This window comes from Biomphalaria glabrata, chromosome 14, assembly GCF_947242115.1.
Source record: "Biomphalaria glabrata chromosome 14, xgBioGlab47.1, whole genome shotgun sequence".
Taxonomy (NCBI): domain Eukaryota; kingdom Metazoa; phylum Mollusca; class Gastropoda; family Planorbidae; genus Biomphalaria; species Biomphalaria glabrata.
The window spans coordinates 8,776,948-8,804,243 of record NC_074724.1 but is presented as its reverse complement, the minus strand read 5'-3'; the positions used below and the strand labels follow the sequence as shown (position 1 = coordinate 8,804,243).

Genomic DNA, 27,296 nt, shown 5'->3' with positions numbered 1-27,296 from the left:
TGTAAAAATGAGTTGATACGATACGATTAGATCTAGATCAACTTTCATTATTGTTGAGGGAAGTGATGTATGCCTAATCTATAAATTAAATCTTAAAGAACCCCCGAGGTTTTTTTTTTTAGATGTCAAGAATTTACTAATTTATCAAATAAAAATGTTTCTAAGCATTTAAATTAAAAAAAAAAAAAGGTAAACATCGCAGAATTTAAATGTCAATAGCTCAAATTTGAAATTAAGAAGATACCATTTACCTAGCAAATAAAAAAGCAAGGAGATTTGAGTCGTATGGCGATGTGATTGCCACATAACGTACAGACATAAATGCAAGCTACTTCCATAACCTTGGTCTCATTATTTGTTCTTTTTTTTTCCTATCTAGATTTTTATTTTACTAAACTCGAGCTGAATGGTCACATAATAAGGTTTGAACTCCTCTGCTTTAAATAATGTTTGTAAATAAAAACAACAATCAGATGTCTATATTATTCTTTTATTAACATTTTTTACACAACTTTCCAAAAGAATATAGAGAATGTGACATTTATTATATACAATCTTTAGCGATAATAACAATGTCGTTTGTGATAAATACAAATAATATGCAGGGTAGAAATATACAAGTTTATACAAAATCTATTAGGTCATAAGTGAAGCCTGGTGCAGCAAAAGTCAAAGCAATTTGAAAAAAAGAGACTACCACTTATGGATTTTGTACATTGTATTTTTTATTATTAAAAACCATTTTTATTAACGAGAAAAAAAAAAAAGAAATATTTATGAGTATTTAACAATGCTTAACATAGAAAAAGATGAGTGTTGAAAAGAACCTAAACAAAGAAAACTATCATGGTGACATTGTCCTGAACACATGTCTTTTATTTTGAGAAGACATCATTTCTGGAGCTTAATAATAATGTGCATTAATAGGACATATATGTTCACAAGATGCTATTACAGTTTTCAAAGATTTTAAAGTTTTAATACAAGGTCTAAAAAAAAAAAACTAAAAGAAAAACTTAATTATCTGCACCTAAGTTAATTAAAAAGTATACTTATGGAGAAATTTATATCTATATCTATCTATCTATCTCTCTCTCTATATATATATAGAGAGAGATAGATATAAACAATGTAAATTAGCATTCTATAAAATTGGTTTGTCAGAACATATTGTATGACAGAATAACTTTAAGAAAAAAAAAATCAATTAAGTTTTTATTAGGGCAGCATACAAGATATTGCATCTTTACACATTATAACTAATCATGTAGCAATAAAGATATTGCACTTTTACACAGCACAAATAATCATGTATAAATACAGACATTAAATTTTTACAAGCACACTTTATCATGTAGAATCATATCACTCAAGGATAAAAAAAATAAAAATTAAGCACCTAGCTAGCCATACTCTCAGCATGTCTTAATCAACTACTCTTGTTAGATTCTTATATTTCAAAGACAAAAGTAAGCTCAGCATAAAATATCTAGATATTATACAACATAGACTCATTTCATCATCATATTTCTTTATTTAAAAGATTAATCTATGTAGTTAATAATGATGCGGACAAATCAATTTCTTTTCTATTTCTGATACCTGACAGTCTGACGATGATAATTTCTAAGTAGTATAATTTCTTGTATTTTCTTTATTCTCTCTTAGAGAAGCAAACTTTAGGAAATGATTTTTTTTCATAGTGGATGCCATTTTGAGAATAAACCTTTTAGGGATAGGGATGAGGAATAATATAATCAACACAAATGTTAGTGCCAAGACAGCAGAAAGGCTATTTTAAACAGTTAAGAAACTAAATTTTATTAGTGCTCAAAAAAGTATCCTTTGTTATTCGTAATAGTGAATGAAATACGTCTGATAATGAGATTATTGAGGCATCTTAAGCTACTAATGATATATTTTATAATGTACTGTTAAGTAAAGTATAAACTAATAAAAGACCTAATAATAGGCAAAATTTTACAAAGAAAAGGCAAGGCTTTCATTAAAGTTCAAGTAACAAAAAAAACTCAACTCAACTCAATGAAAAGAGGTGGTGCCTGGTGTGGATGCTTTGTTGTGAATGTTTCTTTTGAAAATATGAATAAAAACAACCTTTAAAGTGACCATATCAAAAGGCTGGTAGCTTATCCAAGGGGACTATATTGTACTTATTGTTTTGGTACGTCTAATAGTATTTAAATTTCTTCTACTTTTAAAGTGACTGATAATTTCTTCTATATCTTTGCAGGTCAAAATCAATTTGCTCCAGCGCTATTACAAGAAAGCTGTGTCCAGCAAAGGCTCTATCACAGAGGAATTCCGGAAAAAAATAATGTTAACATTCAATCATGCGTCATCTACAGATGAAAGACTACAGCATGATTGTTCCATCTCACAAGGGTAAGAGCAGCAAACTGTTGCTGACAAATTGAGGCCGATTTAAGAGTGTATGACATCAGACATCCTATTTCAAAGATGTTTGTCAGGCATGACACAAAATGCTAGGAAGAGCATACATTCTTAAATATGGACATGTTGCTCAAAACAAACATTTTGGGGCTAAAACAGAGTAGAAATAGAAGAGCTTTGGCAGTTTCCGAGTTTAATTTTGGTAGCTTAGGTTTACAGTTATTTATATCAAATATCGGTTGCCCTGTAAAAATTATATTATTGCTAAAAGACAAAAGATAAGATGTCAAACATATATCAAAATCTGAAGAAAAAAAAAAGAAAGCGAGGCAAAAAGAAAAGAAATAGTTTCAGGACAGATTATTGCCCAGCAAGAATATTTCCGTTCAGAAGATGGTCATAGCTACGAGAGTGGTAAAAGGCTGAAAAGGGAAAGGGAGGAATTAAGCTATTGTATCAGATTTTTTAGCATTTTAAACTGTATCTTTTTCTTAAATAACATTGGTATTATTTTAGTACATCTTTATGTCAGAATCATTGCAACTATGTGTTGTTTTTTATGCAAATATTTTACATTAGTTTCTATGTAACTGTAACTAATAATAAGTCTGTGGCTGTTATCCAGGCAGTGATGTTGAAACTTAAAATACCACAGATGTGAGATGTAAAACATTGACAAGACTTTTCCCTAACATTAGTAGCCTTAATTTTTGTTGCCCTTTTTTGTTGATGTAGTTTGTGTTTGCAATAAAATGTATTTTGTCTAACACAAATTTAAGGTACTTGAACTTTTTCTATGATCTCCCCAGTATTATAATTTCATGAGCCTGATTCATTGTGAATTTTCCACAATTTTTTGTTTTGAATCACACTAATATATAATACATGAAGGCAGCCGTATGCTTAAATAGCCAGTATATTTCACAAGATAGATCTAACTTATGAGCATGCAACTTACTGACATGATAACTCAAGAGAACCTGCCAAAGTATCAAGGATCAAGGAGCTGCATTGAGCTATGATGACAAAAATGTTTATTTTGAACATCTCAAGAAGTCTGGAGGGTGTTAGTGCTGAAAATAACTTAAATTATGATGAAACAAAACTTGACTGATGACTTGTGTCAAAAGAAAAGTAGCTTAAGAAGAGGAGTGAAGCATCCAGAAAGAGCAATAAATTACTCAAAGGGAAATATAACTAATGTTTGCAGGATTAGCTGCTGGAGAGTTTCTACCCTCATACGTAATCTACAATTCAGAGCATCTGTGGCATTCACAGTGTGAAGGCTGTCCACCCGGAATAAGAAACAGCCAAGCAAAAGCGGCTGTATGAACAGTGTCAATTTTGAAGAATGGTTTTTGACCATTGCTGTACCATGGGCCAGAAGAAAGCAGGGACGTAAAATAGAGATAGGGGATAATCTAAGCTCACACATCAGTTACTTAGTTTTAAAAAAATGTGAGGAACACAATATTGGGTCATCTTGCTTCCCCTAAAATCGACTGACAAATGCCAGCCACTGGACGTATCATTTTTTTGCTCATCTGAAAAGAAAATGGCGAAAATTGTTAGAATGTCATAAAGTGAAACATCCTTTATTCACCTCACTTGACAAGAAAATGTTTCCTGCTATGTTAAGCTCTGTAACAGATGGAATGTGAATGAGATGTGCATAAAACATAATTTGTGGCTTTAAAGCCTGTGGTATTTATCTGTCAAAAATGGCCAATTTTCAAGAATCTAAAGACAATATTGACTCTTATCTGATGCGTTTTGAAGAACTAGTCAAAGCATCAGGCCTGCCTGAAGAACAATATTCCAGAACTTTAATAAGCCTTCTTACAGGTAAAGCCATAGACATTTGTATCCAACTTCCAGCGCATGAGCTAGACAACTATAACAACGTAAAAGAAGCACTCCTGGGACAGTATGGCGCTACACAAGATGTGTATAGAAAAAAATTCTACTCAGAAAGGCCTCGACAAGATGATGATCCACAAATATTTATATCAAACATGACCATGTGGTTTGATAGGCACCTCTGAATCTGCATATGTCACAAGTTTATATCATCAAGATCTTCAAGTCAAACAAACATAATAAACACGTAACATTATCCACTTGATCCAAACGAAGTGTGAAAAAAATCCCTACCACAGAAAACCAGACTGAACACAGTGTTTCAGAAGTCATTCTTAACTACTTACAAAACTGTAAATTTTCTCCTCATGCCTAGAGAGCTGGCAATGAGAGAGGTAACACAAGAAAAAAGATTCATGTTAAACCAGGCAAATCGATCAGTTTGGATGAGATGACGCAAGTTCAGATAGACAATAATCTACAGCAACATCAGTTAAACCAGTAATACAAGATGAAATTCAAGGTACCAGTACTGGCATTGATTCTTCACATGCAGTAGTGAAAATATCATTACTGATTCATATGATGAATGGCTACCTCCCAAACAAAAAAAAAAGTGTTTACAAAAAATTTCTGTGCTTTTATATATTTAAATTGTTGCCATGATCTTAAAAAAAAGTTTTTCTGTATAAATTGTTATCGACTTTTAAAAAACGTTTAAAAATAAAATAAAATTGGAAGGCAAAAGTCAATCCATTTTTTCATTTTTGAAAAATGTCATTTAAATCCTATAAGAAATAGAAAATAATGAAATTGTAAAATGCTATATTAATTCCTGCAACCATTCATTGGCTGAGAATTTAGAAAAAAAATATTTTTAAAAATTTTTCTTCAAGATAAGAGTTCACAGAAAGTGTCAATCATCATTTTTAGACTAATATATAGTTCAAACACAAATATCAGCCAAATAAAAGGGTTTGAGAAAAAGGCTAGAGCAAATAGATTATAAGAAATCAGAATGACTGAATTTGTTTTTTAAATAGTGTGTGCTGATGCTACATGTATACTGTTTGTTGTTGAAATTAGTCGGCTTTAAATTTATAACACAAAACAGGATACAACATTTTATTTTTAAAATGGCTACTGTTTACACATTGTAACTTTTCATTAGAACACTGAGGTACTTTAGAGATTTTGGTCTGTGTAATATTATTAATATCTTTTAGATTTGACAATTGACAGTAAAAAATATAAATCATTGGGCTGTAAATAGTGAAAATTTTAAGTTAATCAATTGTTGTATTACTAAATAAATTTGAGATGATGTTTTGAGAGGTGTTTCTCGTTTCTCATAGTAAGTGCACAGGTTGTCAGCTGATACTGAGAGACTTTGATCACATTTACAAAGACTATTATGTTTTTCATAAGACCTTGACATTTTTAGAGACTCGACTGTGTGAACAACTAGAGATGGTAAATAGGAGTAAGAACTTCGAAAGAACTGAGAGGCACTTAAAAATGCTCCCAATGGCCTTAATTGATGATTCAATGCTTAGAACCATCATACAAGAGAAGAATGAGCGTGGGTCCACTACTCTGAGTGATTGCCTTGGTTGGAAATCAATCTGCAGGGCCACATGATAAAGAAATAACTTATCTTTCTTCCCTAGTGGCTGAGAATATTAGCTCTGTGCTAGAAAGAATGACACAGAATAAACTGTTAGATGCATCTTAGTGCAGACGTAGAATGAGAATAAATATATTCATGCTTTAATTTAAAGTCTGTGCCATAAAAATTTGTTTTGTAGGCTTGAAGTTTCTGTAGGGATAAGTGTTGATGAGATCAACAAGGCTGCCAAGGCCTCCCATTTCCTGGACCAAATCAACATTAAGGCTGACATGCAATCAAAAGGTTTGAGGCTTAAAAAAAGATTGTGATAGAATCTTAAAGGCTCAGAGATATATTGGGGAAAAAAAGGAGGTTGACGAGGCAGAAAAATAAAGAATGTGAAAGACAAAGAATCGAACAATTCCTGGTGGTGCAGACACATAAAATTATGTTTACATTTTTTCTTATTTACTTGAATATTGTTAAAAATGTATTTTGTAATTTAGTCTTCATTTCCCTATAAACATGCCCATTGTAAAAAGTTTTTGAATAATTACATTTCTGCTTTATTGGATATTTTTTTGTTGTTTGTGTTAATGGCTAACATCTTAATACAAACAGTGCAGAATCTATAACTTTCAAATATGTTGGACGACCATATAAAAATATGGCATGTGATTTTCCCTTTTAGGGCAGGTTAAACTAGGGAAACAACAATTGATTTACAAAATTATGTCAAGTGAGTTTTACTATAATTAGAAACTTTATACAATTCTGAATAATTATCAGTTATTAGTTGTTACAAACAATATTAATAAATATTTAAAATATCTAAATAAAAATAACAAATGTTTACTTTTGCCTCATTAAATATGCATAATTTTTAAAACATTTATAACGTTTATAGTTTAAAAAATTTTTCACTGATATAGTTCTTTTTTTAAAACATTTTTTTAAAGACATTTTATTTGAAAGCTTTAATTTCATTGCTTGTAATTAAAAAGTCTAAAAAGAGTTTAATCCCTTTCCAACCAATCAAAGCGTTTCTTACAAAGCCTCTTTGCAGGCATTTCATTTACTATTTCTATCCACGTTTTGTGACATTTATAATACAACTAGTATTCATTCACATGTTTTATTTTATTGTATTAAGTATTATTTAAAAAAAAAAAAAATGCCTAAACCACACAAAGATCACCCTTAGAAGAGGAAATTCCCTGATAATAGGTTTTTTTAAAAAAACTTAAGCTAGATGATATTGAAATTTATGAGTCTAGATCTAGCGAGACTGAAATCAGTGAAATCCAGCAAGTCAACACTGTATCTGAGGACATACTAGAGCTAGAGCCAGTCAATCATGTAGCTACTAACACTGGAAATGTTCCTGAAAGCAGTTCCTTTATTAAATTAAATAATAGTGTTCAACCAGACAACATTTATTTGGATGATATGACTGGATACCCCATGTTTGATGTTCAAATTTTATTGTGTTTTGTAAATCAATTTCCTTGCTCCCAATGTGAAAAGCATTATGGTTTTCAAGCTACTGAAAGAAACAATGGACTTAACTGTACTATATCCTTTGTGTGCCAGGATTGCAAATATGTTTTTTAAGTTCCAAAGAAAATATAAATTTAAGGTTTCAACTGTGTATGTTTACCATAGGATGCCTTATAAATAAGGTAACAAACAGGAATATGCCACCACAGATAAGCATTACAAGAGGTAATAATTTAAGAAATAAAGTATTGGAAGCCACAAAGACACTTGCTACAAAATGCTAAGAAGCAGCAATCACCAAGTTTCCCTGAGTTGTGCGAACATGGCAGAGGCGTAGTTTCATGTCAAAAAATGAAGTTGCAACTGTTCTTTCCATGAATCCTGGAGGTGCTCCTTAAGTCAAAGACAGAATTACCAGCAGAAACTATTACTATAAATGTTGCAAAAATAAAAAGAAACTTACTTCAGAGAGTTTCTAGCTTGGAAAGCAAACCACGCAGCTGAATGTGACGCTAATCACATAGGCTCTTCAGGTGCAATGAAATCACAAGGAATCCTGCAAACTTTCTGATGTTCAGAGAAGATGTATGGCTTAAACTATACATGCTATTTGGGAGATGGTGATTCAAAAAGCTATAAAACTGTTGCAGATGCATATCAACATTGAAAAGTTAGAATGCTGAGGTCATGTACAGAAAAGAATGGGACATTGGCTTATGGATCAAACGAATGCTAAGAAAGGAAAAGTTTTTGAAGAAGATGGCAAACACCACAAAGGAATGGGAGGAGTAAAAAAAAAGCTAACTCAAGCAACAATTATTAGAATCCAGGGCCATTATAATGGTGCCATTAGAAATAGTACTAATAGCCTGCGAATGAAAAAGGCAATTAGGGTATACTGTGCAAATAAAATCAGATTTATGTTCTTGTTTTTTACTTAAAAAAATAATAAATATTTTAAATGTAAATATTATGTACACTAGTTTGATATAAATATATATTTAATAAATGGTACTATACTTCTAATAAATTGAAAAAACTAGTTATTCAGCTAAACTTTTTTTATGTGCAGAACACAACCTATCTCTGGACTTTATCATTATTTAGGTCTCAAATTTACTAGGAGAAAAATTAAGTATTACATCTAATAATTTTAGTGACCTTACACATTCATACTTTCTTAACTGAATGTTCAGGTTTGGAAACACCTTCTATAAGCAACAAAAGTTATATTAGGTATACAAAGTTTAGGTTTTTGAACAGTCAAAAATAAAAGTTCAATAAATCTAGACACATATAAACTGATACATAAAAATATTAGAATTAAGTCATTTGCAAGCTTAATTTGGCATAGGTTATGTAGGTTAAAGTTAAATACAAGTTGTAACACTTAATATATTTGTAGAAAATTGACCTTGGTATTGTATAAATAAATTAGGCTAGGAGCAGTAGATATATGTACTAATTTTTAGTATTTATTTAACAATTAACACATTCACTAACCTATGTGACATGTACAACTACAACTTTTTCAGTTTCTTGACTCGCTTATTGTTGGTACTATAGCCACTATTTCATATCATGAGGCAGAATCTGAATCTAGAATATGATAGTGAAAACAATGCCAGATCTACTGACACTATCTCTAAGCATATGTGTCATCAATAATACTGAATAAATTTAAATAGATAATAAGAGCTTTGACTGATAAAACGAAAAGTTTTGAAGAAATATATAGGCTGTTCATTTATCTAGATGAGGACAGCAGTACTTGAAATTGTTCATTACAGATGAAATAATAAGTTTGATGGTAACGGAAACAAACAGGTATGGAGAGCAAAAACAGTTTAAAACTAAATGTCAGGCAGATTCTCGATGGAAACATTTGAATGCTCAAGATGTTTTTATTTTTGTATTAGGTAGTGGAGTGGATAAATTATACTGATAGACCAAATTTGACCAAGCACCAATCAAGCTGACCCCTGCCCAGGAAAGACCGCCTAAAAAAAATTGATTTAAGGGGGATGCACAGTGAGAAAACATTGATTTAGGTCAAAAATATTGATATTTTAAAATTAATTGATTTTAATAGTTTAAATGTCTAGAATACGAATTCCCTATTAGAATACTAAAAAAAACTGCGTTTTATACATCAATTTTGTATTTTAAAAGTAGATATATAAGCAAACTTTTGATGTTTTGGTGAAAAATCAACATTTTGTAAGCTTAAGTTGATAAGCTAATGTATGCTCTCATCCCTAATAGATGGTATCGATACAAAGGTCTAATTTTAAGTTTCGATTATGTGCATGGTGTCTCTTTCTATAAATAAATAGTACTACAATAAACTTTCAAAATACGTCACTACCTCTTTTTTTCCTTATATCCTCATATACACACCCACAAAGCCATATTTACGCATGCCCACTATCAAAGCTACATTGGTAACTGTATATACACGCATGCGCACTGAAAAAGTTTCGTTGACAACAAAATTTGCACGCATTCGCACATGACATGAACCGGTCATTCTTCTGTAAACATATGGAAGGTTTCCATCACATCAACACTCGATTCATTATTGAAACTCAGAAATGCCAACGAAAGGTTATGTTTGGAAAGAAAAAACTTTACTGTTAGCCCAGAGGACGACATGCTTCAAAGACACAATGCACAATTACAAAGGTTAGTCTAGATCTAGAGTTGTTGTTTTTTTATTTACTAGACAAGCGTGTGCTGACACATAATGAAACCTTGGCTTCATCAATCTTAGAGTTCGACAACGTGTTTATCATATCAATGAATCACATCTAGATCTATATTCAATATCATGAAAGTGATTGCAAACATAGAAATCTATCCTTTTTTAGATCTAGTCTAGATTAAGGGCATAGTAAGGTTGATTTAGCATAGATCACATTATAACTAGATATTCTAGATCTAGATTATCATGTAGGACTTCAACTTGGTCTTTTTTTTTTCTAGATCTAATACATATATAGATCTACATGTAACATGTCTCTTTACATTCTTTACTTTTGATGATCAATACAATATATGATTCCAAAAATGCTTTATAAAATTTAAAATAATCTTCATGTTGTACATAAACAGGTGTGACGTTTACTTTCTTACTATTGAATTTTTTTTTAAAAAAAACCTCTAATTTTTTAAAATTTGTTTGTAGCTCTTTTTGGATACAACTGGATCTGCAAGTGCAGCTGAACGAAAAATATCCCTAAATGCAGTTACTAACGCTGATAACACCAATAAGAGGCTGCCTGATGATTTCACATATGTCATGATGAATTCAATGCAATTGACCACAGTGGTCTCCTTGTTGTGATGTCCACAAAGCTTTGATAACAAATTAACTATGTGCATCACACAATCAAAAGGTATGCCTCATTTGATTAAAATCAAATGCCTAAATTATGAAACATATTTGTGGTCCGACGACCTCAAAAAAAAAAGTAATAATGTTCTTCTGGATATTAATGTCCGCGCTGTCACTGCATTAAAAGAATCTGGAATCTCGAGTTCTAAATTTGATAGGTTTTGTGGACTTATGAGTATGCCCTACATGCACAGAAATACTTATAACAATCTAGCTAACAGCTGGTGAAGAATGTATGATTAGGGCATCTGCTAATGTGCAAAGAAGAAACATTTCACAACCTCTTTAACAACTACAGATGATAGTATAAGTTCAACAGCCTGTCCTGTTATTACAGTTTCTTGCGATGGGACTTGGAATAAAAGGGGCCACTCGTCTCATTCAGGAATTGGCACAGTTATTGATTTTGATACTGGACTCATCATTGACACTGAAGTCCTATCAAATTATTGGTGTGTTTGTGATTCAAACTATGCAGAACTAAACTTTGATGCCTCTAAGCATATGTGTCAAAAAAACTTCAGTGGCTCAGCAAATGGAGGCCGCAGCAGCATCCAAAATTTTTTCATGCTATGCGGCATCCAGAAAACTTGTTTATAGCACGATGCTGTGTGATGGCGATAGTAAATCGCATTCATCTGCCATAACAGACTCAGGATATGATGTAGAAATCTTAAAAGAGGACTGCATTAACCACATCTCAAAAAGAATGTTTAATGCTTTGAACAATTTAAAAATGTCTAACAAAAAAGAACTAAATTATAGGCTTACAAAGCCAAAAATTGAAAAAATTACAAATTACTATTCCAAAGCCAAAATGCTCCTGACATTCAAAAAATGAAGCTGGCTGTTATGGGCTCATTTTTTTCATATGATGAGCTCAGACCTAGATCATAACCACAGGTTGTGTCCTGATGGCACTACATCTTGATAGAAGTGTTGTTCTCTTCTTTTCCTTTTCAGAAAAGTTAAGCATATTTTAGTTTTTAATTAACATAATTCTTACAATTATTCCATCTCTAATTTGTACTTGTGCAAATAGAACCAGTTAGTTTAAGTAGAAGTGTATTAGGTATCTATAAAACAAACCTGCAGCCAAATGGAAAAAAATAAGACAAAACGCAATGCGGTGGATTGGGGTGAAGTTGATCCCTTGTGAGGTGAAGGACAACCAGAAAGGGCAGGAGTGGCATACACAGATGCAGTTACCGCCCTCTAAGCTCAGTTGGAGCGACACATTCGACATAGAAAGCCATCCGACCACAATGCCGCCTATGTCATCACTCGTTATGGGCCAGGGTTATGCGTCACTGATGATGCGTGTGTTGTTTTTTTTTTTTGAAACAACTAGAATCATCATCTAAATATGATTTAGACTTTTCGAAACATTCATCATGGATTAAAACTCTAGATCTACAGTACAAAGGTGAAAAAATGTCTCGTTTTGTAAAGGTTCTAGATTTATATCTACAAATTCTATGCTTCCCGATTACCAAAACTGCAAAAGATGATGGCTTATAAAGAAAAAAAAGCCAGCGGTAATATCTTAGAGGGATTAGATCTTTGTACCATTAAAGGAGTACCGCCAAGTAAGTATTTTTTTCTAGATCTAGTATATTATTATTATAAATAATTAATAGACTTTTATGCTTTTGAAGATTAACATGATAATCATTATAAAAAGTGGGTAGATCTATATCTTGGAATTCAATACTAGACTCTAGAAATCTAGATCTACCTAGAATACAGATCTATTTCTTTAGGCTAGGACGATGTAATTGTAAATCTATTAAATTTATTAATTTAATAACGATTCTGTCAATAATTATTGAGTCTAGATCTAGTTTATGCAAATAGCATTGTCCATATACATAAGTACAGATAGACAGGGAGATTAATAATAGAAATATATAGAAGTACAGATCTATATAGACTCATTATAGTATTCTTTAGTTATATAGACTCATTAGACTGTTAGGCAGTTACTATTAGATCTAGATCTGTCATATATTATACCCCAGTATGTACAAAATTATTCTAGTAAATGTTAGATATCTATGTTATATATATATTTTATACAGTTTGCATTTCATTTCAAAAATATTAATTGTAAACTTTATTGAAATTTCAGATCTGCCATTAGCATTTTCAAGACGAAGTATCGTGGACAGTATTGAAGGTTTACGTACTTTAAAGGAATACTCTAAAGTAAGTAATAATTATTACTAGCATCTAGTTAATAATATTAGTATTATAATTAATTCTTAGATTTTTATGATTTTGATGATCAACAAGACTGTAAAAATAGGCTATTGCTAGGAAGTAAATACTACTTTAGGCTAGGACTATGTAAATCTATAAATTTAATAACGACTCTATCAATAATTATAGTATTATAGTTTTTTATACAAATAGCATAGTCCGTATATAAAAGTACAGATAGGCAGGCAGTTACTAGTTGATCTATATAGAAGTACAGATAAACTGTTAGGCAGTTACTATTATATCTGTCATATATGTACCAAATTATTCTAGTAAATGTTTGATATTATTTTATTATATATTTATTTACAGTTTGATTTTCATTTAAAAAATACTAATTGTAAATTTTTTTTAACTTTCAGATCTGCCGTTAACACTTTGAAGTCGATGAAGTATTGTGGACTAGCTACTATGCATGAAAGAGTAGAGAGTGCATTAAAAAAAGTGTCAAGTCTCAGGATATCTGCCTGGTCGTGTGGTTTGGACGCTGGACTGTCATTTGGATTTATCGATGGTCTCGGGTTCAAACCCTGCCTGCTCCCATCCCCGTCGTCCTGCATGAAGGAACATCCAAAACATGTGAAACAAAACAAATCAGAAGGATATATTAGTAAAACAAAAAACATATCATTGATTTCAGTGAATTTCAAGATAGTGTAAGAAATATAAATGTGTCTTCGTTTTGGATGTTCTTTGTCAAGAAGAGTGTATGATTTATGTACATTGTAAAGGTTCTGGTCCAGTTAAGGTAGTATATATAGTCTATTGTTCTTGGTACATCTCTTTGTTTTTTAAACAAACAGAAGTATTTGGTAAAGGTGATAAGCTACTACTTAAAACTGTATTCTACATTTATGAAATAACTAATTTGTTAGAACTCATAGAATAATATTCTACAAAACATTTGATCAACAATACTAACAGTTTAAATTCTATAAAAAAACCACTAAGTACACCAATACAAAAATGACAATGAAATAAATATATTAAATTGACTTAAAACAGGACTAAATGTTATGTGTGTAATAAGGCCATCAATAAGAAGACCATATCACTTTTTATGGGTCTTTCTAAATTAAGTATTGTCTACCCACATCCTGCAGATGCTTGCTTATATAAGTTATTGGCCATGTACAGTACATATATATATATAGATATGTATATATATATATATTTAAATGTTTAAGATACAATGGGATAAATCAGAAAAATGAAAATATTTATTGTAACTTTCCTAAATTTAATGATTCATCAAAACATCATAAACATCATAAAGTTTCTAACACTATGAAATGAACTTGAAAGTGTTCAACTTTTAAAATATATGGTCATGGTTTGTCAATTTTGGCCAGAAGTATACATGCTACATTTCAGTTTACATTACACTATAGTTCAGTTTTCAACACAAGCAAAGCAGTCTTCAATCACTTAGTGTGTATATTAAGTAAATACACAAGGCACCGCTGATGAGCCAACAATTGAAGAGTTCATACGAGAGATCAGGGAGTCATGGGAACTCAGGCTTTACTCTTCAAAAGAACAAGTGGAGACCATCATGAACAACATCGGCGGCCCTGCCAGAAGAGAAATAGACCTACAGACCTCCCAAACAAAGGGTGACCTGGGAGCATTGCTTGAAACACTTCTCGAAGCGTTTGCACAGACCATGCCAGTTTGCGAAGCTGAGATGGTATTCCTTGGATCACGGCAGCGAAGATAAAATTCCCTTCGAGACTTTTCGCACTGGCTTTTCAAAGAATACTCCATGGCCATAAAACAACAGAAGCGTGAAAGAGTGGAGTGCTTCAGGGAGGCAAGGCTCAGGGACCAGTTCATCCATGGGTTTTATGACTTTGCCTTACTGCCTTAAGTAGAGAATTACTAAAATCGGTTGAGAAAGAACCAGCAATGGTGTTTACAGCGGTGAGAAACCAGGCTTTCAAGTGGGAAAGCCAGGACCAAGGCAACTCATAACCACTATACCAGTGGTGCGAACATATTAACTCTAAACTAAACAAGTTCTGTGAATTATTGATATGACATCTTTTTGTATAGATAATTTCTTTTAAGTTTAACAAAAAACTATTATTGAATTAGCTTGAATTTTTTTTTGTTTGAAAAACTATTATTGAATTGGCTTGAATTTTTTTTTTGACTTTTACCATTATTAAATTTTATTAGTTTTTTTCTAATATCGCAACAAATGGCAAATTCAGCAAAAGTCTAGGGAAGTAATTAAGTAAGTATTCATTGAAATTATTCATTTTTATTCATTTATTAGTAAGGATAAATACTATGAAATAGGATGAGTGAAAAAAAACAAAAAAACTTGAAGGCTTACAGCTTACTAGTGTCTAAAAGTATTGTCATAGTGAAGAGTATATAAATAAGGAATTTGAAGTTTCTGCATTTTAGTTTAACAGATACTTTTGGCAATATTTGTTTTGGCCCATTAGTAAGACAAGGAAACTGATATTAAAGGATAGGACGTGATATTAGAGGACAAGGCATGAAATTGTGAGACTAGGATATAGGTAGACACAAGACAAAAATATATATATAATAAATCCGTCCAGTCCCAAATATAGGAATCAGCACAGTACCCCAAAAAAAGTTGATAGATGTAGCAAATAAAAAAAGAAACAAAGAAGCAGTGTACAAGTAAGAAATATGAAGGGAAGTTTTTTGTGTTTGTTTTACATTGTCCCTTAGTATTTGGCAATTTCTTTTTTGGCCCATTAGTAAGCGGAGATGACACTTGGATAAAGGCAGACATAACAAGACAAAAATATATAAATAATAAATCCGTTCAGTCCCATGTATAGGAATTTCCACAGTACGCTAAGAAAGATAACTTAGTAACATGGCATGACAACATTAAGCTAGGTTTTATAATAACAGCACAAAATACTTGGGAACTAGGCTTTATGTAGGCAACAAACTAGTAATAGAAAAAAAAAAAAAATCCACCCAGTTTTAAAAATAAATACTTAATATTACTGTGTTGGTCAACTATATAAACTTGAGCTTCATCTATTGTAAATCTAAACATACAGTAATTCACCAAAGATTAATACACTAGAGGGAACCAGCAAACTGTATTATACATAGTAAATAAATAACATGAAATTATTTGCAAGTAAATTGTTCTGAAAATTGACAAAAAAAAAGTACAAAAATACAAAATTAATTTACTTCGATACTTCAGCTGGTTACCTATAATATGGTATCTCGAATTTTACTCAAAAGTTTCAGTTTTGTTGGTCTAGAAGTCTAGATTTATTTAAAAGACTTGAATTACACGATGAATAGCATCCCAGTTTGTTAATTGCTTCAGGTGGACAATCATCCATTCTTGTTTTTATCCAAAGTCATCAATTGATTAGTTACCACTAGAGAATAAAGAAATAAAAAGTTCATTTAACAAAAACCTACAACAAAACTGAGCACAGAGAAATGCATAACAGATTTATACGTTAAAAAATGTGATGGTATGGTAATAAAATAAATAAACATATAAATCTAGTTGCACTTTAATCATCAATGGTGTCCCAGTGATGCACCTGAAATGCAAAAGTGGGTACCCCTTAACAAGCAGTGGTGAGGAAATGAACTTATTCCCATTCATTTTCTATTGATAAATTCTGAGTACAAGGGCTGAAGATATGAACACACTTGAAATGAAACTAAAAACTTCATCATTAATTTTTAGCCAAAAATGTGACACTTTTTGATTTGAGAACTGGAGAAACACTCATACATTCCTGTCTATTTTATATATTGCAGACATTACTTCAGAAAAGAAGATAATTACATCCTATGTATTTCATGTGTCAATCTAGTCATGCAAGTTAATGACTTAAACTCGGCTAAGTCTTGTGTTTTCCTGGCTGAATTCAGGCAACCCATTCCATTCTCTAATGGCACTAACAAAAAAGAAGCACTTGTACGAATTTGTTCTAGCGTATGGAATAGGAAATGTACCTCTATCCTTGTGTCTTTCTGAATATTTCATTAGGTTTTGTTTTTCTAATTGTAAGTTATGGTTTAGTGTTTTATGTATTATAGCTACTTTACTTTTTATTCTGTCCTGAAGTGTCTCTAAGTTGAGTACTTGCATGACGCGTAGGACGTAATCATCTTCTTTTTTGAAGTAACGTCTGTATTATATAAGATAAATTTACTAATGGTGTTACTCTAATGAAATTGGATCTAGATCTAGATTTAATACATATTAGTATATTAAGACTCTAGAATTGTAAATTGTAATTCGTTTGACTGTCTTGTCATTTGAGTATTTATTATAATACATTTCTGTTGATACGTTTTTTTTTAAAATGGTACTTTAAATTTTGTCTTTCAGCAGGATTAGGGACCGATTGAAAAAATTGATTAAATTGTGTGATTTGAAATATATATATATATATATAAATATAAATATATAAATATATACAAAACTAGCTGAATTTTTTCATTAAAATCTAAATTTTAAAAACACAACTAACCTGAAAACTATATAACATGATGGTGATTTTTTTTTTACACCCACCTAACAGTTCTCTTAAACAATTTTTGGTTAAAGCTGAACCCATGCTCATTCTATGCCACATACAGCCAGAGTGTGCCCTGACCTTTTCCATAAAGGACATTGTGCCATCATGCCTAGTGAGTCATCACCTATAGATGGAATAATTTACCATGTTTAAAAAAGGTTAAAATTTCAACAATGTCATACAGTGCTGTGCAGAGAAAACTGTGTGGCTGTCTAAAACTAAGACTTTCTTCAGATATTGAAGTTTTATCATAATAGAGTAGTGAAATACTAATGAGCAAATTGGATAATTCTGTCAAAATGTGGAGAATAATTACAGAGGAAAAGAGTCAAGACTATTTGACAGTGTACTGATCATACCCTAAAATCTCTTTGCCAATTGAAGTCTAACCCCTGTATTTTACATTCTAAGCTTGAAAATCACTTGACACTAGAACTTGTATATATTGTAATTATAAAAAGAGACCTACCAAGTTATTATAAAGCTATTTTGGAAACATTCTAATAAAAACTTAATAATTTATGAAAAATATATATATATATATTTCAGGAACACTTGTAAGTCTATAAAGGTTTCAAAGCTACCAGTGACAGTAAAAAGCTGAGATGGGAGACATGCTAACCCAAATTCAAATTCTAGATGACTACAAAATCTATGAGATGAAGAAATTAATTTTTACAAAATTTCTAGTTAAGGATGTTATTTAAAGTCAGTGTGATAAGCAACTAGTAGTCCACATGACAAATCATCAAAACAATGTATATTAGAAACCAAGCAACATTAAAATCATTTGACAAGAGATTTCCTGTGATACCACCTTCAAGATATTTTAAAAGGTCTAAAAACTTACCATTGATAAAAAGAAAATGTGTGATCTGCAAATGACAGCCAAGCATGATAGCAGAAATGTGCAAGTCCAAGTTGTTCTGGTCAATAATCCTCTTATAACTCTGGTCAGCAGAAGTTGCTAATGATAAAGTCCAATTTTTACTAGCTTATAGCAAAGCTAATATTTGAAGAATAAATACACAGAATGACATGGGTCAGTCCAAGTGTTACAGTAAAAGGACATAGGTTGTGTGATTGTTATGTGAAACTAGTAATTTTTAATAAAATCTTTTGACGCTCAATTTTCTTCATTAGCTCTTATTGTTTTTTTCTTCCTTAGTGTCGACTGTGGTGCTCTGAATTAAACAATCTTTTGTAGAGCTTTGAACTTGACAATCTTCTAGTTCCCCAGATTTAACTTTTCTTTTCTTTAATTTATTTAAAAGCTTTTTAATTCTTTCATCTTTTCTCCGAACTGACTCTCTAAGATTTTTAATCAATCTAGATTGAGACTTGAGTTTAGTTCTGTATTTCATTTTATCTTCACTTCTTGCTTGGGACAGGAAAGAGAGGCGCATCTTTAATTTTCTTATACGGGGGTTTAATTCAGCATTACTTCTCAAATTTGATGAAACAGGGTTTTGATCAGTTGGTTGAATAACATCTGAAATTTCTGTAGCTTTCAAAGGAATTTGATCAGGATTAGAAGCAGTTGTGTTTGGTAATTGGTAAAAAATCTGAGTACAAATGTTTTGAATTTCTGTCATAGATTGAGTAATTTTATTTTTATATCTAACAAAGGTGCTCGTAATTAAATTACAGACTTTGGTAGTTAAATATGGGGTAAAAGGGAATCCAAAAGTAGAAGCCACGAATTTAGCAGCTGCTGTTTGGGACGAATGATTTTGCAGATAAATTAGGAGGACATGTCCTTTGAGGCATAGTTTATTGGGATCATCTGATCCAAGTTTGGAATAGTCAAAATGTTCAATGAGAAACTTGTACAAAATAGTGTCCTCCACCTTAAAGGATGAACTCCTTTTTTTTGTTCTTTGTCTTGGCATGATATCAGAAATATTTCATATGAATACAAAACAAGTTACTTTGTGTTATAAAAGGTTGCAGTGGTCAATCTTGATATCTCTAGGTGAATAATGAAAGAACAGTTTGCTAGTTTACAAGTCCCTCTTAAAAATACTTCAGTGATATAGGTAGTAGATTCTGTTGTAGATCTTACATGGGACGAAGTAGTCTAGAAGGAAAACAAAAATAGAGAGATAATATAAAAAACATATAAATAGAGAGAGCATTATTTATAAGGATTCTTATTGTATATCTAGCACCAATCATTTAGAAAACAAAAAGTAAATAGTTTTTAAAATGAGACTTTATAAGAGTCACTGGAGATGTGACAATGCAGTTATAGTTATAGTCTACTGACATTAACACAAAATTAAGAAAAGATAGAAAATTACATCCTATAATAAATCTAGTTAATGTTAGCTGGGTAGCTTAAAATAAAAGCTTTAACTTTGCAAGTTTGTTTGGAACCTGTAATAAACATCTTAAAAGTGAAACAGTAAAATTTCTTGATCATTGATCTACTCATGCAAATGACAATTTTGATGTTATTTTAATTTTTATGAGATGTAACAGTAATGAGAGAAGACTAAGACACAATTTTAGGAAATTATTTGCACCTGCATAATTTGTGAACTGGCATGTATTAGTGACCCAAATAAAAATTGCACACCTTATTTACTCAGAAAATAACCATTTCTTATAGTTATTTTTCAAGATTATCAGATGAAATGAAAAGTTTAGGATGTTTTCTTGCAATGACCATGTGAAAATGACATTTGGATAACATTACTAGTAACAGAATTAAACAGATTGAGATCTGATAGTGTCAATTTACTAATCATACACATATTATATGATATAGTGGCAGAAATACGGTAGAGGTGAAATAGTAATAATGAATAATGGGGTGTAGAAATTTACTACTAATACTAGATCTACTATTAATTTTCATTTTTTATAAGTAGATCTATCGTCTAGGAAACTCAATTCCAACTTTTTAACTTTTTGAGCGGTGGTGTATCTCGCAGGCTGAGCCAGCAAGACGCTCTCATCTCACTTGCTCCATGTCAACAAAATTTAACAATGTAGGGTCAAAACGACACAAAAAAAATCATAACTAACTAAATGTTAAACATACAGTCATAACTGATACACCATTGGAAATTTTTTAAAAAGTATTTTAATGATGTACTAACGAAAAACTGTTTTTTTTTCAAAGATAAATTTTTTATTTCCCCTTCCTACTACATTTTAAGAAAAATGGAAGAGGAGTTCATAGATGTAGAATAATCTAGATACAATCATCAATCAGATTTTTTTCTAGATCTAGGGACTGAGCTTAACTTGTTCGATAGACGTAAGTGACTAGACGTCTAGATCTAACCAATTTAATTAATTTTATCTAGACTCTAGTAGGGCATTCAGTGAAAAAAAAAATATGTACATAAATATATTTAAAACACTACAATTAAATAGATGCCATTGAGATATAAATAACACAAAAAGAATTTTGAAAATCGGATAAGTGGTTCAAAAGTTATGAATTTTTTAGTTAATTATTCTGACCTCTTCTTTGTCTTTGTATTTTAAAGAAATTTTTGTCCCACTTTTTGGTTAAAATCACATCTTGTGAATAATGTTAAAACTTTAATATAACTGTTTAGCATCTAAACATAGATAAAGTATACATTTTAAGATACATCATAAGATAGACTTTTATACTATTTATATTTTTGGTAATTTCTGTTATGTTACACATTATATGTTACGTAATAATATTATAGAATCATATTATAATAACAGCGATTTGTCTTTATTTATATAATTAATTATATTATATCTAATCCTACGTAACTAGATAACTTAATAAATATTGGGTTGATTTATAGAATTGTTTATGATTATGGATGCTATAAATGTTAACTATTATATATGATATAACAATGGGTTTTTTAATGATCAGAGGTGGGTTTAAATGGGTTTTTTTGGGTTAAAAAGGGTTTTATTACTTTTTAGAATTTTTTTAAGGAGTTGATGATTACAGCTGTATCAAGTGTATCTATTAACTATAATTTATGTACATGACAAACTGGGTTTTTCTGATTAGGGTGGGTAATAATGGGTTTTTATGTGGATTTAATTGTTTTATTTCACTAATAGTAAAAATTTGTTGAAGAGTTAAGATTTACAATAGTTATTAAAATATGGATTTGACAAAAGCACTGGGTTTTTTATATGACCATAGGTGGGTTATAATGTGTTAAAATGGGTAAAATTGGGTTTAATTACTTTTTACGGTCAATATAAAAATAATTTGTGAACATGGTAATGAGTTAAAACAACAGACTTTATAACTACAGTCAGAATGAGTTGAATGTATATATATATTCATATATACATGGAGATATATACACATAATAAGGTAACCATGTTAGGTCATTACATTAGCATAAATAATTAGTATCATTAACCAATAGTACATAATAAGGTTACCATGATTAGGTCATTACATTAAACATTATAAATAATTAGTATCATTAACCACAATAGTACATTATAAAGTAACTAAGTTATTACATTAAATATAAATAATTAGTATCATTAAAGTTAAGCAAACATACATAAATAAAATATATATGTATAAATATTATATACACATGATAAATACATTACTAAATATAAGACTAACTAGCAGCTCCATTTTTTATATTTATAACACAAATTACAGTCATAATATATACACATGATAAATACATAAGTATCAATTTTAAGAGGCCCGATCAAGACACTGGCCACAAAATCCTCCTATAGTACAAAAACTATACAGAGAACTGCCTGATCTGGAAACCACTGCACAGTTCATCTCAGATATAGGATTACTGATCATGTAAAATGAGGAACAAGAAGAAGAAAATATGTACATAGATTAATAAATAATTAGGTCACCATTTTTCAAATCTTGCAGAAGTGGGAAATGCCAGATTTCAGATGGAAAGTCAACATACTTGATATTAAATTCGGTTCTGATGGTACTCTGGAAAGTTTTGTGAATTCCTACTACTTCACCTCTCCACCAGCAGGTGTTGTTGTCTTGAACAGTCTGGTGTTCAACTATTTTACCAACAAGAAGAGAAGGATCTGTGATATATATGGGCAACTTGTCTCTTTGTTGTGCTACTCGTCTTTTTTCTCTTTCTGCAAAAAGGCGTTGAAAAAGCTGAGCCCGCTTTTCAGCTATAGCTATTACTTGATCTTGAGGGCTTTTGTATTTTAATGCAGCTCCACTTGCCTTTGTGTTCTCCACATGAGAAACTGATACAATTTGTATCAAATTACTTTCCAATTGTTCAAGAGACTTTAGTTGCTTATTGGTGGATTTAGTGAATAGGTCTTTTTGAGCTTGAGTGCCTATCACATGCTGATGATATTTGATTTGTGCTAATAAAGCCTTTCTATAATTTTCTTTGGAGAAATCATTTTTTTTCTTTCTGATGTCCTCTAAGCTCCATAGTCCTCCTACTGCAACTAAATCTCTGGTAAACTGTACAGCATTCTTTTGAGCTTTGTTTGTTTTATCTTCCTGTTTTTGCTGCTTCTCTTTCAACTTATCTTTTTGTGAAGAAACAAGGCGCATTTTTTTGTCATTAATGGCCATTCTTAATGAAGGCAGTTTCAGCCTGATATCTGCTAGTACAGACTCTTGTTTCTTGGGGGGAAGGGACAGAAACCATGTCATTGGTTTATTATTTATCCACAGAATTATGGTTTCCATGGTTGAAAGGTTAGCAGATGGTTTAATCCTAAGCAGGTAGTCAAGAAGTGCAAAATCCCTTTCAGAGATAGCATTTGTTGTTGGGCAATTAGCCCCAGCTTTGAGCACCTGATTTGTAGGTTCCCAGTGATGGCCACCAGGTAGCTGATCTTTGGCCTGCCTTTCTAGTATAATCAGCATTTCTGTGCTGATTAGCTCCAGTGCCATTATTGTCAAGCTATCCAATTGGTCATCATCTGAAGGCTCAAAAAGAATGTTATAAATAACATCTTTTGTTATTAGATCTTCACCTTCAAACATGGGCTCTTGTTGAAAAGGCTCTCTGCCATCTCTCGACTACCGGTCTAGGGTAACCTTCATCTGGAGTATATGACTGTTAAGTCCTAATATATTTTCCTTCTCCAGAAGTCGCCAAAATGGTCCAGTACATAATTTATCTATTATCCCCATAGCCCTGCAGCCACCAAGAAAGACCTGAAGTTGAAGAAGACAAAGAATAAAATATTTAAAATGTAAATTAAAAATTTTTTAGATGTTAAAAATAACAAATTAAAGAAAAAATTTTCAAATGTATTTCCATACATACCTTTTCTTTAATGTCAGTGTAGACAGCTTGCAGCAGTCTATTTTTATCTGGCAGTTCAGCAAGGAATGCTTCTATATCAGCATGGTGGTAATACACAGCAGCACAATCATGAAACGCTATATTGATTCTGTGGCCATAAAAAGGAATGAGTTGGTTTTTAATGGATTTTTCATTTAAATAGGTCTTCCATAAACCTCCAACTCCTGCTTTGTCACAACCTCTTTCTGTGAGTGCTTTGGCAGCTGTTCTTGCAAGCCTGAAAGAGCCACTTGCCTCTCTCTGTATTAGAGCATGTGTCTTTCCCTCCACTACAGCATCTTCAAACAGCCCAAGAGCTTTATCTGCAGCTGAACCAAAATTTGCAAGGAGGTGCATGCGGCATGCAAACTTGGCTGTGTATAGCAAGGCCTCCCTTTCTTCTGGTGATAAAGAAGCAAAATTGTCTACAATTGCAGGCATTAAGTTTTCCCTCAGCTTGTCAATCATGGCAATAAGGGGGCCATTAGTTGCACATTGATCATTAAGGTAGCCCTAAAAAAAAATGTATATATTTACTGTTAATTTTTTTATGTTAAATAATAAAACAATTAATATCTTTGGTTTAAATAGATGTTAACTACCTTAATTGAAGTGATTATCTTGGCACGGTTGATATCCCTTGAATTTGGAGATGACACAGAATCTGCCAGATCAGAAACCACATCTTGAAAGGCTTGAAAGTAAGCAGCAGCATCACCTCCGGCTACTTCTGCAATGCCTATAGAAAGTGGAATCCCATCTGAGCTAGTTACCTGAAATATTTTTAGTACAATTTTTTAATTAAAAAGGAAGACACATTTTTTAGACTATTTTTAAGTACTTATGTTTGGAAAAAAATTACTGAAATGGTAGAAGAAATTACCTGAAAACTTTCAAAATGTCTATGAAATTTTGTTGTGGCATCCTGATGCAATACAGTTCCTGTCTCAGCAAGAGCTGAGGTTTCCATTATCTTTGCAGCAATATGATGAGAGGCAAGTGCTTTTGCTTCAAGCATCAAATTATGCAGTTGGCCACTTGAAGGCAGGCGAGTTGGCTCAAGGCCCACAAAATTGTGTAATACTGATCTAATTACCTTGGGTACATTTACATATGATACCCCAAATTGTGAGATCAACTGCATGCAGCAAAGTCTTACAAAGTTGCAGTACTTGCCATCAACAAATGTTTCCAACAGGCTCTTCTGGGAAAGGTCAATTGTGTGGTGGCACTCTTTTATTTCTTTATCTTTTGCTGCTATTAAATTTTTTAGCTGAGTTGTTAAAATATTTTTTTTATTAAGCTGTCTTTTGAAGTATGATACTTTGTCATGCATTTTCTTTAATGAGGAACCCATTGAAACTCTCATTTCTTTTTTTTTTCTTCGAAGCATATTGATTTGAAACTCTTTGCGCTTCAGCCTTTTGTTCACATCACTTGGCCTGTAGCCCCTCACTTTAGCAGTGAGAAGATCATTTTTTAATTTAAGAGAATTCTTTTCTATTTCTAATCTTGCTTTAGCATCTTCCTTTCTTTCCAAAGCAACATTAAGCTCATGTTTCTCCATATTTAAAAATTTCACTGCTTCTTGATGTTCTGTCACAATGCTAGTTAAACTTTCAGGAGAAAGCAATGCCAATTCAATCTTTCTTTTCTTTATTGGCCTTGATGATGGATTGACTTGAGCCTCAACTGCATTTATTTTTCTTGCAGACACTGGAAACTCTAAATGACTTTCAAGAAAACAAACAATATCTTTACTTCTTTTTTTTTTCTTTAGAACCTTCAATTTTTCAAAAGCCCTTGAAACCTTCTGTTTTAATGTGAGAGGGTTACTGTGTCTGTATCCTGTATATTCTTCTATCAAGTACTTTAAGAAAATATTCTCTCCATATTTCTCCTTCAATCTAACTAGGTCTTTAATTTTAATTTTCATTTTGAGAGCTGACTGTTCTATGCTATTATTATTTCCCTCATTCTGATCTACTAATTCTTGACTTAAATCATTCTCTTCATCATCATGATCATGTCTTTCTTGATCCATATTTAAAAATAGAAAGTATAAAAAGCCTTCACTGTAAAAAAAAAATTTAAAAAAAAATGTCACCATGGTTGCAGTTAAAAAAGGATTTTTCTTTTGTTTTATGCACATTTAATTGCACTTTAAAAAAAAAAAACACTAGTAGTAAGTACCCCCGTCTCACTGACCCTATCTCAGAAGTTTGTCCCTGACTCTGACACCCACTCCCCTTAAATTAGTTTTTAAACCATTATTTATAGTATAGAGTCACATAACTTAATTTTAAAAGTTGACAAAGTTAACAAAATACTTTCTTTGAATGATTTAAGCTATAAATAATAAAGAAAATTAAAAAAAAAAGTCATTTGTTTATACTCCGTCACTCAGACTCAGTAATAAAAAAAAAAAAAGTTATTTGTTTATACTCTGTCACTCGGATACGATAGAGACAAAGCCTCAATAGGATTGGCTAAGTCTAGTCACGTGACCAACCATTGACGTCACAACACAAAAAAAAAATGGTCGCGCAAGCTATTTAAAAGTGACTAAATACATGCTTATTTTCAATTAAAAGCCGCTGCAACATGCAATACATACAAAAAAACTAATTATATACATAAAAGCAGCAATGGCTAAGCTTTAAAATAATGTTTGAAATTTACTTACCGATCAACACAGTATGAAGATATTACAAAAAGTTTACTTCACCTCGCAACAGTTTCGGACTCACAAAAGCGATCTTAAAATTTCAAACAGGAAATGATAGAGTATCCATTTCTGCACACAACGGTGTATCACATGAGGGTATACGTATTATAATAGCGCGAGGCTTTTAATTAGAATATAGTGTACGCTAACTTCGTTTTTCGTCACAGTGGGACAAAAAAAATACGGACGTTTTTTCTGCCCGACTGAACGGCCTAACTCTAGTCTCTACTTGAGACACTTGAGTGATTAAGACAATTAAGTTATTAACTGATTTCCCTTTCAAGCATTTGACCTTCAAGTTTCAAAAACTGGCGCTAAATTCTGACTGAGTGCTTCTAGATCTACTTCTAACTAGATCTAGAATCTAGCCTAGGCCTAGTTCGGCTAGGTCTACTAAGGCCGACTAAGCTACTTGAAGTAGATCTACTTGGACTTGACTAGACAGATCCGCTGAGGCTGAGATGATCTTGACAAGATAGAGATCTATGGTAGATTCTTATAACTGAACACCGACTTTCGGGAACTAGGTCAATTTTTTATTTTATTTTTTTATTTGGTGAAGGTTTAACTTACAAAAAAACTGAAAGCAGATTCTTATTCTGCAACTAAAGGACTATAAAAATAGCTGTGTTCCTTTGTATTACCACCCATAGTCAAGATTTTATTTTAAAATAAATTAGGTCACTTC

At 31.5% G+C, this 27,296-nt stretch overlaps 1 pseudogene; it reads right to left on the bottom strand.

Moving 5' to 3' along the window:
• Positions 1-474: 474 nt before the first annotated feature.
• On the bottom strand, positions 475-25,924 carry LOC106069698 (uncharacterized; annotated as a pseudogene).
• Positions 25,925-27,296: the final 1,372 nt, after the last annotated feature.